The 15110-nt window shown below is 39.2% G+C and overlaps 1 protein-coding gene across 2 annotated transcripts in view; it reads left to right on the forward strand.

Annotated features, from left to right (window-relative positions):
* The window catches only part of plxnb1a (plexin b1a), a 47429-nt gene that overhangs the window by 5262 nt on the left and 27057 nt on the right, over window positions 1-15110 (forward strand). Inside the window, exon 2 of one of the 2 annotated variants that reach the window (XM_026367949.1) lies at window positions 7619-7719. The exons of the other annotated variant lie outside the window; for it this stretch is intronic. The gene's annotated coding sequence lies outside the window, so the exon portion shown is untranslated. The remainder of the gene's footprint in view (window positions 1-7618; window positions 7720-15110) is intronic. 2 annotated transcript variants of the gene reach the window in all.

The following is a 15110-nucleotide window of genomic DNA, read 5'->3' on the forward strand; positions in this document are numbered from 1 at the left end:
TCCTCGGGTTTATTAGTGAAGGGGGGTTTCAAAGTGTCAGTTTAGCTCCCTGTAGATACAGAATGGTTTAAATGCCCTTAGGCCACTAAAGATAAATGAGAAGAATCTATTCCTGTAGGGCAACATCTGCCCAGAACTCTTAATTAGGCCATTGATTACCAAACACCATATTTTCTTGCATTTACTTTGTCTGTGTTAATCAGTCTTTGATATTATAGAGATTATTTGGGTTATTTTATGTCATAACTGCTTGGTTTTCCTACATTTTAACAAATATTTTTTGATTTTAAATCTAAAAATATCCACTTTACTTCACTTATTTCCAGTGTGGGTCATTTCCTTAATTCTATTTGCAGCTTTATTGAATTAATGCTCTTTCTGCCTTAAGTTTCTCTTTTCATGCACTTGTATTTTAAGAGGATTCTTGTACTGTTTACACTGTAGAATCAGATCACGCAGTACTTCAGATTTTTATGTTGTTAGTCAAAGTAAAATCCTCTTAGGCCCCCTGCTGATTAATGAAAAACCGAGGGAAAGTAATAAGGTTGAAGATTAAACTGTAATACCTCCAGGGTGAGTTTGCTGGCCACCCAGTGTGTTGTCCACTCACTGTCTAGGGCAGATAAAGCTGGCTGGTAGTTAATTTAAAAGCCCATCAAATCCACTTGCAGGTACTTTATGAAATGTGAAAAGCAATTTTATTATCATATATGTCCACAATGAAACCAGTGGAGGCAAGAGCCAAGATACATTTTTACCAAACTGAGTAACTCGGTGAACACACATGTAAATCCATCAGAGGTTGAGGAATGTCAGAGAATTCAATTACATAGCTCTGATATTGCCCTTAAAAGTGCTTAACTGTCGTGCTCAATAAGTCAGGCACTTTAAAAAAACCTCGAAAGACCTGTTCATACCAATAAACGGCACAGTGAAAGTCATATTTGCTGCTTGTAATCAGTTTGCAACTAGTGAACATGAACATGAGCGTTATTCACACAAAGGATGAACAGCACAGTTCGTTTACTCTGTGTGCATTCCTAAACTTTAGTCAGCCTGCAGCTCTACCTACTTCTGCACAACCGTTCACTTGATGTGTGTTGAGTGTGGGAGGTTTTCAGGAACTAGTTCATGTTAATTAGTGTGACCTGAACATTGAGCTTCCTCCTGCTTGAACATGCACAACACTTCTCACAAGGACATTTGGTGGTGAAGTTCTGTACTTCGTGAACTACATGTACACACAAAAGCCACCTGATTTACCTCTGCTCAGTCAACAGCTCTCCAACCTTTCTCTTATTCTCTTTGTACTGCGCTGTTTACTCTCCTGTAGCATTTCGTTCTCAGGATTGCTCATCATTTCAGTCAGTAAAAAATTTCTGTGGAAGAGGGAGGAAAGCTCTTAGAGTTAAAACACTTCACTTCACTGAATACTGATCTCAGGGGTTGTATCACATAATGGATCATTTTACAATACCGCAGTCTTTCTGGAAAACAAATGCAGAAAACTATTGATAATCCATTGTGTTGGTGCCCTTTTGTTAAAATGGAATAGTCCTCACTGTTCAGATTTTGTTGTGTTGTGCTATAAATGTTGGCACATTTAACAGCCCACTTACTGTTAAACAGTAGCTCAACAGGAACTGCTGATACCATCCTATGTGAGATTTATCTGGAACGTTGGTAGTGAACCTGAAAAGTGACTTTAAATTACTCTGTATCCTCTGATAGATCTGCCAAACTATACCAAGCTTTTGGAGGCTACTGCTTTCATTAAAGTAGGGGGGGGGGTACAGCTCTGAGCTAACTGGTATAATATTGTAAAGGAGCTTGGCCTGTGATTTTGTGTGTGTTTGCTCCAAAAGTGGCAGCTGCAGAAGAATGAAAAGGAAATAATTTTGATGATTTGTTTGACCGGATTCACTACAGCAGTCAAAAAGTCTGCCTCATTTCAGTAATCGAGTTGCCAGTGAGCCACAATAAAAATGTCTGCTTATTCCCATGAAACACAGATTGTTTGTGTATCTTCATGCCGAGTTTAAGTCTTATATCTTCATTTCTTGAATGTTATTATGAGTATATTATTTCTTTTATTACTGAATAGATTTCGGTGAAGAATTATGAGTATAAATGGCAAGCAGTATCAGTAAGTGATTTACCTACGTTTTCCTTTCTTTTAAAGGGTCACTAGCTTTAAATTATCTCTACTGGCAGGAGGAAGAGATTAGACAGTTGCTGGTACACTGTGGTGGTTTTGCATAGTTGACATTACCACTGCAATTAACAAATATTTTCATTAATGCATCAATAAGTTTGTGTTGAATTGAGTCCGTCACAGTTTGAACAGCAAATCATTGAACTTGAGAAGCTGGAACCAGGGAATGTTTGGCAATTTAGCTGTATTTTTTTTCTGGCTATCAACTAATGGATTAATCAAGATGTAGATTTTATTATTTTGGAGATTCATCAGTAACATGTAGTCAGGAGACAACACCCAGTATTCATTATGCTTTGCACAAATTGCAACACAGTAATTTACGCTTATAGCAGAACCAGAGCTCAATCCTTAGGAAATATGTAGGCTAAAGGCTCCAATATTTTTCCAACTACTGCAGTCGCTTAAACTGCTGTGAGCAGGAAATAAAACCAAAAACAAAGACCTGAAAGACACCAAAATGTTCTGTAGATAGTACATTTCACTTCTTAATTCAATTAATTGCAATTATAAATATAAATTTTGTTAAATTAATCCCATAAAAACAAAAATGCCATATATAGTAGAGCAGAGGGTAACAAGATCAGTAACACCGTCAAATGTGTTTGTCAAACTCGATTTAAAGTCTGCCTATGATGGCGTAATTAAAAATAGTCTGTATCTGAAGATCTCAGCACAAATCTCAGCAGGGGTAATGGCTAATTCAGTGGTATCGATCAATGACCTTCATCTTCAGTGCTTAGTTTAGATTATCCTGATGTAACCCGAAGGAGTTGTCCCAACAGTGCCCAATGTTACTAGCTGTGGAAGAGAAATATAGATTTTTTACATTGTTGAAAGAACAGATAACCACATGCTGAGAGAACGGGAGGAAATGACATGAACACTACCCAGAGTGTGACAGCCTGTCTTTGTTTTCTCTGGGTCTTTGTATGCTTGTCACACACTTTCTTTGCATCACTGAGGAAAGGGTTCACATTACAGTAAGTGTTTGGACAGATATCACTGTAAAAAATATCTGTATCAAGTCCTTTAGTCTCACATTTAATCTTTATGCTATTGCACACGTTTGTGTTGTGTGGAAAAAGCTAAATAATATACTGTAGATCACTACACTTGCATGATGGAAATGAAACACATTACATTTGCCTTTGCCTTTGCATTTACATTTACATTTACATTTACATTTACAGGAAATTCTGTCTAGAATTAAAGTGGAAGTTTTTTCTTCTTTTAAGGCAGTTAATTGCAGATGCAAAAACCTATGCATAACTTTCTTATGTAACAAATGATGCTCTCTAAATTGCAATGAAATTTTACAAAACATACTCTTTGTCAAACCTCTGAGTCGAGTTGACGATGATGATATACGTACAGAATTCTAATTTTATTGAATTTTTATTATAGCTATAGCTTTTTTTTTTTTTTTTTGATATGGTACAGTAAAATACCGTAAGTGACCTGCAGATTTATTCTGATACCTCTTTACCTCATAGAGAGATTCAGACTTTACTGTATGTTCCATTGGATAACTCATGAATTTCATTTGTTATAGAATAAACATCCTAATTAAATGTTGTAGCTGTAAGTACCACAACAGCAGCTGACTCTGTGAAAAGGGAATAAAACTGGTTATATGGCTATTCTGTACAAATTCGATACACATGTTAATTAGTGAGCTTTAGAGAAACTGGTAGGCTTATTTTCCTTCCTTTGGACAGAGCCAACCTGGCTGTTTACCCCAAGTTCATTGCCATAGTGACATTTAATTTACTGAACTTGACTACACAGTGCCCTTGGTAATAGACAGATGGTAGCTGTGCGTCTCACTGTGCGTCCATCTCCAGGTGGGGTCCTCCCCTTTTCTGTTGTTCTGGGTTTACACAAATGATACCTCCCACCAAGTCCAGCCCAGAAGCCATACACCATGCTTATTATTGTAATATTGTGTTTTTACATGAAAGCGAGTGATGGCAATATGAGATACAGACCAGAAGTTGTTGTTATTGGGTGTGTGAGTGTGTGTCTGCGTGCGTGTGTGTGATCTAGGCCTTCGGTGGTCTCCATTAGCTGAAAAGTAGTTGGATCAAGTCTGTTTGTCCAGCTGCTGAATCACCGTCTACCAGGCTCACACACTCACACACAGACACACACAATTTTGCACTGTCTACAGTTGTTCCCAGTCCTAAACAAACCATAACTTTAACCCTTGAGTAACCTACTTTAAATCCTAGCCAAAATCTAGTAACAGGATTATTGGTCAATTTACAAAAATGTCTAACTGGTTTTCACAAATCTGGTTATCCCATACCCCATCCACACAAACAACATGGCCTCCTGGCATTATGTCCCATCTAAATGGATTTTCCTCTTTTCCCTTTTCTTACAGAGGCATGTCTAGATAGGTCATGTCCGTCTGTCTCCCACTCCTCCCTCTGTCCCTCCCTCCTGTCATTCTTTGCATCCTTTCTATTTCCAGGGTGCACAGTTTGACCCCAGTTGCCCTTGACACAAGCATTTCTATAGCTTCAGCCAATCAATAGAGAGACTCCCGTGGCCCGGTGTCAGATGTTAGGTCCACTAATTGAAACCAACAACAATCCATGGTGAGTGAGAATGAGCATTTATGTGTGCATATGTGCGTTGGGGTGATGAATGAGGAGGATGGAGGATTCACCACATTCACATGGTGATCACCCAGTCATCAGTTATTGTTGAGACCTTCATTTCTGCAAGATTATAAAGAGAAATTGCACCACAGTCATGTCAGCTGTATGACAGCAAGATTAATCTGGTTTGAGAATTATGGTTTTACAAAAATAGATTTTGACTTAAAGGTCTAAACCAGTTATATTTCAACTTTTTCTTATTCTCAACAAATTACTTATTTACCCCATGTTTAAAGGTGTTTCCCAACCAGCACATACAAGAAAGCCTTTATCACAAGTTTCCTTAAATTGTTATATCAACACTTGATGTAGATGATACTGTACATGTAATTGATGGGTGGTTTGTGGTTGCGGCCTGTTTATTGATTGCTTTTTTATGTCTCTGTTTCAATTGTGAACCAAATAGGAAATATAGAATGACAGAAAGAAAAAGAGTAGGAACACATGCCTCAAACAACAATGAAGCAATACAAGTCCAAATCATATGAGCATATCATTTATGACATAATGGACTTGCTTTAAACATGTTATTGCCTTAATTGACATGATTTTGTTCTCATAAATACATAAAACAATTGAATAAACCATAAAAAATGTATTTCCTAACAGGACTTTAGCACATGTTGGTTGTGTTGCTGTGATGCATCAGCCAGCTGCACTTGTCACCATCAATGCTAAATGACAAAAGAGGATGCACATGAACAATAAAGTCAAAGCTTTAGCTTAGCCTTTGCCTTTTCTGTGTCTAAGCAAGTGGCACACCCTACCAAATGCAAAACAGTGTAGCACACATGTTGTGTTGAGCATAAAGTTGTCTATTAGCATGTTTTCAGTATGAGGACTCCTCCAAACCACTTGCAGTGTTTTTGATTGAGAAGGAAAAACATTGTTGGCTTGATTATGTCGAGCAAAAAAAAAGCCCACTTTCAAAGCTACTGTAATTAATCCCAAGCATCATTCAGACTATTCTCATTAATAATGCATTTCCAAGCAGCAGTCCTGACACAGGGAGTGGATTCAGGTCTTTATTCAAAGATTCAGCAACAATGCCAGGCACCCCCGGAGCCAATCCGCCATACGCTAAATCCAGCTACCAACAAAAACATGTTTCACTGCTCAGCCACATCTTAAAGGTTTTCAAACAATAAGGAAAATGTGTTACATGACAATTTAAACACGTATAGAGCTAAATCCATGCCAGCCCATAATCTGTATTCATAACAAAGCAAAAACACAGTACAAATAAAAAGAAGTAGCTGATGTTTTTCAACCTTAAAATGAAAAGTAAAGTAATTCCCTGAAATGTTTATTTTCCCCTTCTGTTAGTTGCCTAATATATTACATAAAGACCTCCTGGTCCACTTTGCTGGACAGTTTTACCGTGTTTTCTGCACTGATACATACAAAAACATATGAACAGATATTCTTCTCTGTGTTAAGATTCAAATACACATAGTTAAAAAAATAGTACATCATTGTAAAACAGGTGATTAGCCAAGTTTACCAGGATTTGTTTTAGTATATTATAGCTTTGTAGACGGCAGCATATACAGTATGTTACTGAAAAGGCACTGGTGTGTGTGTTAGAATGTGTACATAAGAATTTAATTCCCAGTGTATGTGGATCTGCTTGAGATTCTGTTTGTCTTTCGCCGATCTGAGCACAGTCAAAACCATGTGGCCAGTCAGCACAGTCTCTGTAGAGCTGCAGCAGTTTGGCTTTGATGGGGGTGTGTGGTTCCACTGCAGCCTTTCTTGGGTTTAGATACAGTGAGCTGAATCTGGCTTTTTGTTGCTGGCTGGTTTTTGTTTCCTTATGGCCAATTTTAATGTTTTCTCTGTTCATTCATCTCCTTTCTCTTGTTGTAGCTTGCCTCCCCCCTCTACTTCTACATCTTCACATACACACAAACAGTCTTTTGTACTTCTTTTCCTTTCAGTCCCAGTTTTTAACCCATTTCTCCCTTGGTTAAACCCTCCAGTTTGATCAATCATTGATGATCCCAGGTGTCCTTCAGACCTCTAGGGAAATCTTGATTGGCTACCCAGTTCTTTTGTAGACACACTTCCACCCATCCTACACACACACACACACACACACACACACACACACACACACACACACACACTGCAGCCCCCTCACACTGCTTTTCAAGAACACAGTTAAACCTTACCCGCTCTCGCCTTTTCTGTTTCTTATCTCACTCTCCTCTCTGTCCCCACTGGACGTTAGAGAGCCAGCTTCAATTAAAGAAGCAGTGGGGCTCCCTAAGCTGTTAGCCATATTAGTGTTGGGTCCATGCCTGTGCCCCTTCTCTAACAAAGACCTCTTAATGCTTCCTGGTTTAGTTTGGTTGGCATTTGTTAAGTTTTGCTGATTTGTAGCCATGCGCCCTCTTGGACACACTGTTGGCAGCGGCAGCGTGGCTGTCTTATGATGCAGAACATCGTCAGAGGCCCTCCTGTCATATTTAATTATGCTTTAATGTGTGCTACTAAAAGCATTTTCATTCAGCTTTTAGCAGTGGAGTGCTTCAACTTCCAGGTGGATTATATCAGTATTACTACAGCTGATACCGATAATACAATGACATTGTTGGTCAGCGATTGAAAAGATGACAGCGGAATTAAAAGAGCGAGTTTATGTGATTGATGGCATCTTGAATCCTACCCCATGCCTTCCTGAGGGTATTATTTGATGCTTAACCTTTGGCAATGCATTCTTTGTCCCTAGATCACAATCGGACACCTTGGGCCTTCAACACAGCCAGACTCCACTCATCAATCATCTTTGATTTTCTGCCAGAGATTCAGATAGTGGGATAATGTCTGCAAGTATGGATGCTGCATATGTGTGTGTTTTATGTGCATGTATGTCTCTGTGTTCCTGAGCAAGATGGAGAGAGCACAGTCTATTAAGCATTTGACAACTGAAGACCTCCCACTCTAAAAGACCAGCTCAGATTGTCCTCTGTCCCACTCTCAGGAAGCTGCAAAGGGGGGCAAAGGCGTGTCTCCGGGGGGCCTTCCATTTTCTTTCTAATGAAGCTGTCTGTCATACCGCTTGTTGACAGAAGGCCAAAATATCACTCCCACCTGCCTCCACTCCAAAACCACCAGTGTGGGAGGTAAATGAGCTGAAGTAATTCTGAATGTAGAACGAGAGAGAGGAAATTGGTCAAAATATTATGATTAGAGCATTTAGGCAGTCTTCATTTAGCATGTGCAGATCATCTACTGTTTCAGTGGTCAGTGTCGTATTCTCCATGTAAATCCTGCTACAAGCTCCATACTGAAGAAAACAGGAAAGAGACTTTTACTAGCATAGTAATAGTTTTAGTTATAGTAGTGTATAGTAGAATATATGAATAGATTTATTACTGAATGTGTCACATAATAGAAAAAGTGTGTTGGTCTGCAAAACATCCATAAATACAGGAAAATGTCCATCACAATATCCAAGAGCAGTGATGTCATCATACCAGTACATTATCTTCAGAAATAAATGGTAATGTGCCACAATTATGTTATCGATATATTCCTAATTTGAGGTTCTAAGTAATTTAACAAAGAACATTGTTTTTCAATTTACATGTTGTAATTTCAAAGAAGAAACAGAAACAATGGGATGATCAGTAATTAAGGCACCCCCCCCCCCTATTTTTTGGAAGCACATCTTTGGCAGCAGTGACCTACAGCCTACAAACATTTCCTGTAACCATCTATAAGCTTCTCACACTTCTTAGCTGTTGTTTTTAACCCACTCTTTTTTTGCAGTTCAGGGTTTTCCTAAATGGCAGATTTCCGCTCACGTCAAAAATTATCTGTGGGATTGAGATCATTACTCATTGCTGGTAATTTTAAAATGACCCATTCTTGTTTGCTTTTGGATTTGTGCTTTGTGCTTTGTGTCTTGTGTCTTGCTGGAGGACCCATGATTTTCTTAGTTTTCTTACACTTGGTAGAACATTTCATTCTAAAATCTCTTGGTAATTCTCCGATTTCATGATTCCTGTGATATGGTCAAGGCCTCCAGTGCCAGATGCATCAAAACAGCCCCACAGCATTAAGGATCCTCCACCATGGTTATTTGTTGGTAGGGTGTTCATTTCCTTATAAGCGTCACTGCACCAGCTGTAACAAACTGTTGGTGTGCATTGCCAAAAGCTCTATTTTTGTTTCATGTGTCCACAAGAACATTTTCCCAGAAGGATTGTGGTTTGTCCAAGTACTTTTTGGCAGAGATCAGTCGTTTCTTTTTCATGTCTTCTTCAGCAATGGTGTCTTCCTTGGCCTTCGCCCATGAAGCTCTGCTTGGTTTAGTGTGTGGTGTTTGGTACTTGTTGAAACCATAACCCCAGTGTCAGGTTTGCCTTTAGGTCTTTGGGTGTTTGACAGGTTTTTTTTTTTTTCTGCCATGTGCACCAACCTTCGAAGACTTCTCATCAATTTCCCCTCATGTCCAGGAAACTGTGTTTTGCTTTCTGGGTCTTTTTTGTAAATTTTTTTTATTAATTTGTGAAATTAATTAAGCCAAATGTTTTTGAATACCCTAATAAGATATTATATACTTTTAAATTATGTTGTTTTTCATGAAAGATCAGTGAAGATTCATCAGTGTTTTGAACAAGGTGTATCAATCCACTTGTCAGTAAAGATAGCCAATGATTTTCCTCACTCAACATAACTTTGTCGATTCTATAGATTTCTTTATACTTAGCTCTGTCCAACTGGCCAGCTGTTTTTTTGTAAATCAGTTTAACCAGCCGTTTCTAGGACCACACTAGGACTAGGAAGTACACTGGAGTGTGATTCAGAATGAAATGTGCATTAGGAACGCCTGTCACTGGTGCCTTTTTAGGGATTCAGAGGGATTATGTCTGCATGGGTGCACTGGCTGCAGATGAAACATGTCTGGGATGAAAGCAGGCGTGCACTCTGTAGTGACCAATGATGCCAGTGAGGTATTAAGATTTGCTGTAGTGTTTTTCCTGTGGTTTAACAGTCAGGTAGCCGTCCACAACCAAGAAACACAAATAAATGCTGATAAAAATAGAAGCTAAGAGATTCTCTCCACTCCTTCTCACCACAGCAGAGAGATACACTACTACTAAATTTGAAGATTCACCATTATGTCCTACTGCACAATATATTGATCCTAATATAAATTATTATTCAATTCAGGTCTGACACTTAAACAAAGACTTGGAATGGTTGCAGACGCCCTCACCAATATCGAGTTTTTCAATTTTAATTTTAATTTATTTATTATTTTGCCAGACAGAAAGCATTTAGTGTGTAGTAGAGCTGAATCTACAGCAGCTCTTTTGTCAGCCTGCAATAAAGATTTTACGCTCAGGTCACCGCTCCAACCTCTGCTGACTGCAAGCATCAATTGGCCCTGCTTCAAAATACACAGAATATACTACTAGTAAAGAGAATATTTCCTTTTATCTCTGTTTCCTTTGTAACATATTTTAATTAGAACAGCTAAAGTTAATTTAGTTTGTAGCAAGACAAAACATTTGCACGTGATGTTGTTATCACTGTGATTTAACCATTTACTAACTGTAAAGAGTAATTCTACAAGTATAACAAACTGAGGGTACAACTACCTAGTAGTAGTAGTTGTGTTTCACAGTTTGATCATTTTCCATCATCCTATTTGAAACCATGAAACATGACTAATTACTAATGCTCATACTTTATTAAGGTATGTAGATAATCGGAAGCTAGATGGCTGGATGTGTTCACATAACTTCCAACCAAACAAAACAGCACAATGGGTCTTTGTTCTGTTGATGTTTCTTGTTGTAAAGGGACAGTATTAAATCACTGGAAACATACCAATAGTGAAAAGGGGTAAAAAAGGTCTTGAACCAACATTTGCAGACCTCCAAAACCCTGCTGACATTTGTAATTTTGCTAATAACTAAACAAAACAGCCTTGGAGCACAGCTTTTCCTAACAGTGTGTCCTCTGTCTCACTGCATATGTCTAAAATACTGGTTCTGCGAGCACCGTGACTTTGGTTGTCTACAGGATATACAGTACTGTATATAGTGTGGTCGGGTTGGTATAGCACTATAATCATTGACGGTGTGTCTCGCAGAACTGCCACTAAGTAACTGCTGCCATGGGAGAAATGTCCACCCAGGCTTGAAACATAGTTTACATCTTTTATTATCTTTTGAAAATAGAAAGAATATGCATAATAGTTGCTGTCTCAGTTATATGCATGATGCATGAAGTGAGATTTTTAACTGTAAGGAATTATACAGCACTAACCTCAGGATTTTTTTGCTAGTTAATAAATGATGTAATGACTTAACGCTGCAGTATTTATCGCCAGTCGTCGTAGAGGAACAACTGCCTCAGAGAAACCCTCACTAAACATTTAGAAAATGCGAAGCATCCAGATAGGCGCCTGAGATACCAGGCACAGTGGAGAGAGAGAGAGACGGACGAGAGAATTTGAGAAGGGTGAGACAGAGGGGGACACAGGACTGACTCCACTTAGCATGTTATGAGTCAAAAGTTCGCCAGGGGTCATGAGCTGCAAACTCATTCATGAATAAAAGAAACCATGTCCTCAGATCACTCTTCAAAACTCAAACATCCAGCAGTAAGGTCCTCTGGGGATAGATAGGGGGGTTGTTTAGGCTTACCCTGTGCTTTGGAGAAGACATACTGCATGTTTCATAGCCATGAAATGTATTAAACTGGAGACTGTGGAGAAAGCAGACCAGCTTTTCTGCCCTCGGTCCAGGTTTATTAGTAATAATACTCTGGTTCACTGCCACTGGTCTTGTGGCTGGTAATGCCACTTTTTTTATTGCCAGCTTTGTAATTCAATAATAAAGCAGACTTGATGTTTTCCAGAGTTCTCTGCATCATGAAATGACACTGATTTTTCTGAGTATGTCCTTATCAAAAGGAAAAAATATCTATAGATATATAAATAAATGTGAGAAGCATCTCTGGCGTTGGAGTGGGACAGAGGAGAGTGCGTTGTAAGACGCAGACAGTGTGACAAGCTGATTAAAATGCCCACAGACTGAGAGAGCTGGACCTCCACTCTCTATTCACTCGACCAAGGCACGTCGTCACGACAACGAAGGACGACAAAGGGCTTTCTCAGGCTATTGAGTGCTGTGAAAGAAGAGGCGGCCGTGAGTGTGTGTGTGTGTGTTTGTGTGTGTCTGTGTTGAGTTGTGGCCGTAGGTGGTAATGTATGCAGACCATCCACAAACAAATGAATACGCATGCATGTCCCACTGCCACCTCTTTAGCATTCTGCCACACAATGACCATACCAGCGCGTCCTCGATGACGTGATGCTGCATTTGAGCATATGGACAGTCTGAATTCGAAACCCCAACTAGCCACAGAGAAGCTGTTTGTCTGCTTTGTCTTTGTGTAGACAGAATTCAGTTGTCTTTTTCTGTTCATTTTAAAAGTAAATCTTATTCCCATTTACTGTGGAAATTAGCTGGATAGATGTAGTGCATTTGAAAGTTACTTTAAACTTCACATACAGTTTAAAAGTGGACATTTGCCACAGATTAAAAGTAAGTAAGTTCAGTTCAGTACAAGTTCTGGTTCTGTGTATGTTTTAGAAAAAGCTACTGTGTGATACTTCGGTCATTTTTGCATTGTTTGATGTCCGAGTTAGCTTTGCTTAACATTTAAAGGGTAGTTCATCAATTTGGGGATTATGTAATGATGTGAAACTGCTCTTTTAATACAAACCGACAGACAACAGCTGGTTTAGCTTTTCATTTGAAAAAAATCAACAAAATCCACACACCAACACTTCTGAAACCTTCATTATGTCTTCTTTGATCACAGAAGTCAAGAACAACCGTAAACAGTCTAAAAACAATATATACACAATATTAATACAACAAGTATTTGACAAACAACTATTAATCTCTCCTTTTTCCCAGGTCATATGAGTAAGACTGAGAAGTTTGAGGGGTGTACTGGTTTGCAGCAAGTTCAGAAAAACATTTAATCTGATCTGTTAATCTGTGTGTTCTCGGAAGTCAGATTCTGTAATCAAATACAATAACTTATACGTACATGATTTACATCTTCCAAGATTTACAACATCTCACTGTTGGTACTCAGAATAGGATTTATTGTTTCTGTGCTGTGGAATAAATACCATTAGTGGCTGTGGAACAGTTGGTAGGGCAGATTGACCAAAGCCCTGCAGTAATGGCTTCAGTTATGTGCAACTGCCCAACCACAATTTCATCATTGAGTTCAATAAAGGGATTTAAAAAAGATTGGATATATTACATATTCCACAGTGCTCTTATACTTATAATTCTGGCTTAGGGTTTATTTGCTAAACCAGAATACTTCAATGCAATACTTCATGCAAAACTTTAACTTAATTTAATCCAGTCCAGTCCTGTCTCTGTCTCCTTCATTGCGATCCATTATCTTGCATAACCATTTAATCTACTCCATATTTGTGTATAGTAAAGCTTTATACTGCTTGCAGTATCCTGTACAGTTCCCTGTAGCACTAACAGTTCAGATATTTTGCAGCTTTTTATGATTTGATATTGTTTTTACTTTGTCATCCATCCCTCCCTCATTCTAACGCTGCCATTCTCAGTGTGGCCGACTAGCTGACTCTCCCACGGGAGGCCAGAGAACTGAGGTCTGTAATTGTGGCAAGATTTTTTGGCAGCTGTTCGTGCTGTTGTGGTCAGAGACTGTCAGCAGAGGCTGAGCATCGAATCTGACCACCGGCCACTTAACACGCTCTGCCTTACACACACAAGATAATGAAAGTGCACAACCAGCACCCGCTCACAAAAGCTCATGCATTTCTCGCTATTATTATCTGAATTTAACCATAAAGTCCTATTTTAGTTTTAGTTCAGAAAGAACAGTTTGAGTTCGGTTCGGTTGTGAGGACCACGTATTCCCATCAAACCGCATTGAAACCTGCACTCTTAGATTTATAACAGACATGCTTATTAAGTGGTCATATTTTACTTTACTCTGGTGCACTTGGTTAAATTGGGTTTCAGCTGCTATTGTCAGTCTCCCTTTCTCTCTACGTTTCATTAAGCCCAACTGCCCCCTGCTTCCTTCTCACTGCTCTTTGATCCTTGTTCCTGTTGAATGTAGAAGGGAAGAATTACAGCACCATCAGTTCTGGTCTGTCATATTTCCCTGACAGCACACTCTTTCCCACCTAGTCAAGGCCAAAAGGTCAGAAACCAGGTCATGTTACAATGAAATTCTTAGATTGGCATCCATATAAAGAAATCAAATAAAAATAAAAGACTAGTTATTAGCAATTTTCAAAATATCAGTGGGATTGCTGCTAATCTAAGTTTGTCAGCAGCTGCCAGATCAGTATCCAGCTCATGTTAGTTGCAACAACTAAAGGGAGAGTTCTGCAAACATCTTTAAAATAAAAATCCTAATGAAGTAAATTTTTTTGCTGATGATGGAGAAAATGAAACATCATTTATAACAGATTATAGCAGATGAAGGCCCATTCCACTTATAATGCGTCTCAGGTCGAGCGTGTCATGTTGTACCAAGCAGCTAGGCCTAACACCTGCTTTTCCCCAGGGAGAGCGTTACTGTCTACCACGGTGAAAGGGTCCTGTCATAAAACAGGCCCAGTGAATGCGGGTGGGTGTGTGCACATGAAAAAGTGCGCTGGGCGTCTGAACTCATGTAGATGTGTGTGTATGTAGACTCTCTTTCCATGGGAAGTGGCTTTTATCCTGTGTCCGTTCAGTGCAGCCACTTGGTCGGAGAGCCGTGAAAGGGACACTATTCCCTCCAGCACCAGACAGAGAACCCCTTCAGCCCACCGGAGGGACCGAGAAAGAGACCCTCTGTGTCTGTATGTGAACTGAAGGGAGAGAGATGGCCATTGACCCTTAAGAAGTCGACGGAAATGGAGAGAGGCCAAACATGTGTACATCTGCCTCTCATAATATTAGCACTTTCAGTGATCTAACCACCTAGATAGGGACACAGAACCAGCAACTACACTGTATGTGCATGTAAATGTGGATTGGAAGCGACAAGAAGAAGGTGGTTGCACCTCAAGTTGGTTGTGACTGGTTTTATCAAGTGTAGAAAGGTCAGCTGAAGTTTCATGAGCATCTTGTGTCTTGTGATTCAAAGTGAGTGTTGTTGTTCACACTCACAGGAGCTTTCTTATTGGTGTTTTGCTCACA

This window comes from Anabas testudineus, chromosome 7 (assembly GCF_900324465.2).
Source record: "Anabas testudineus chromosome 7, fAnaTes1.2, whole genome shotgun sequence".
Taxonomy (NCBI): domain Eukaryota; kingdom Metazoa; phylum Chordata; class Actinopteri; order Anabantiformes; family Anabantidae; genus Anabas; species Anabas testudineus.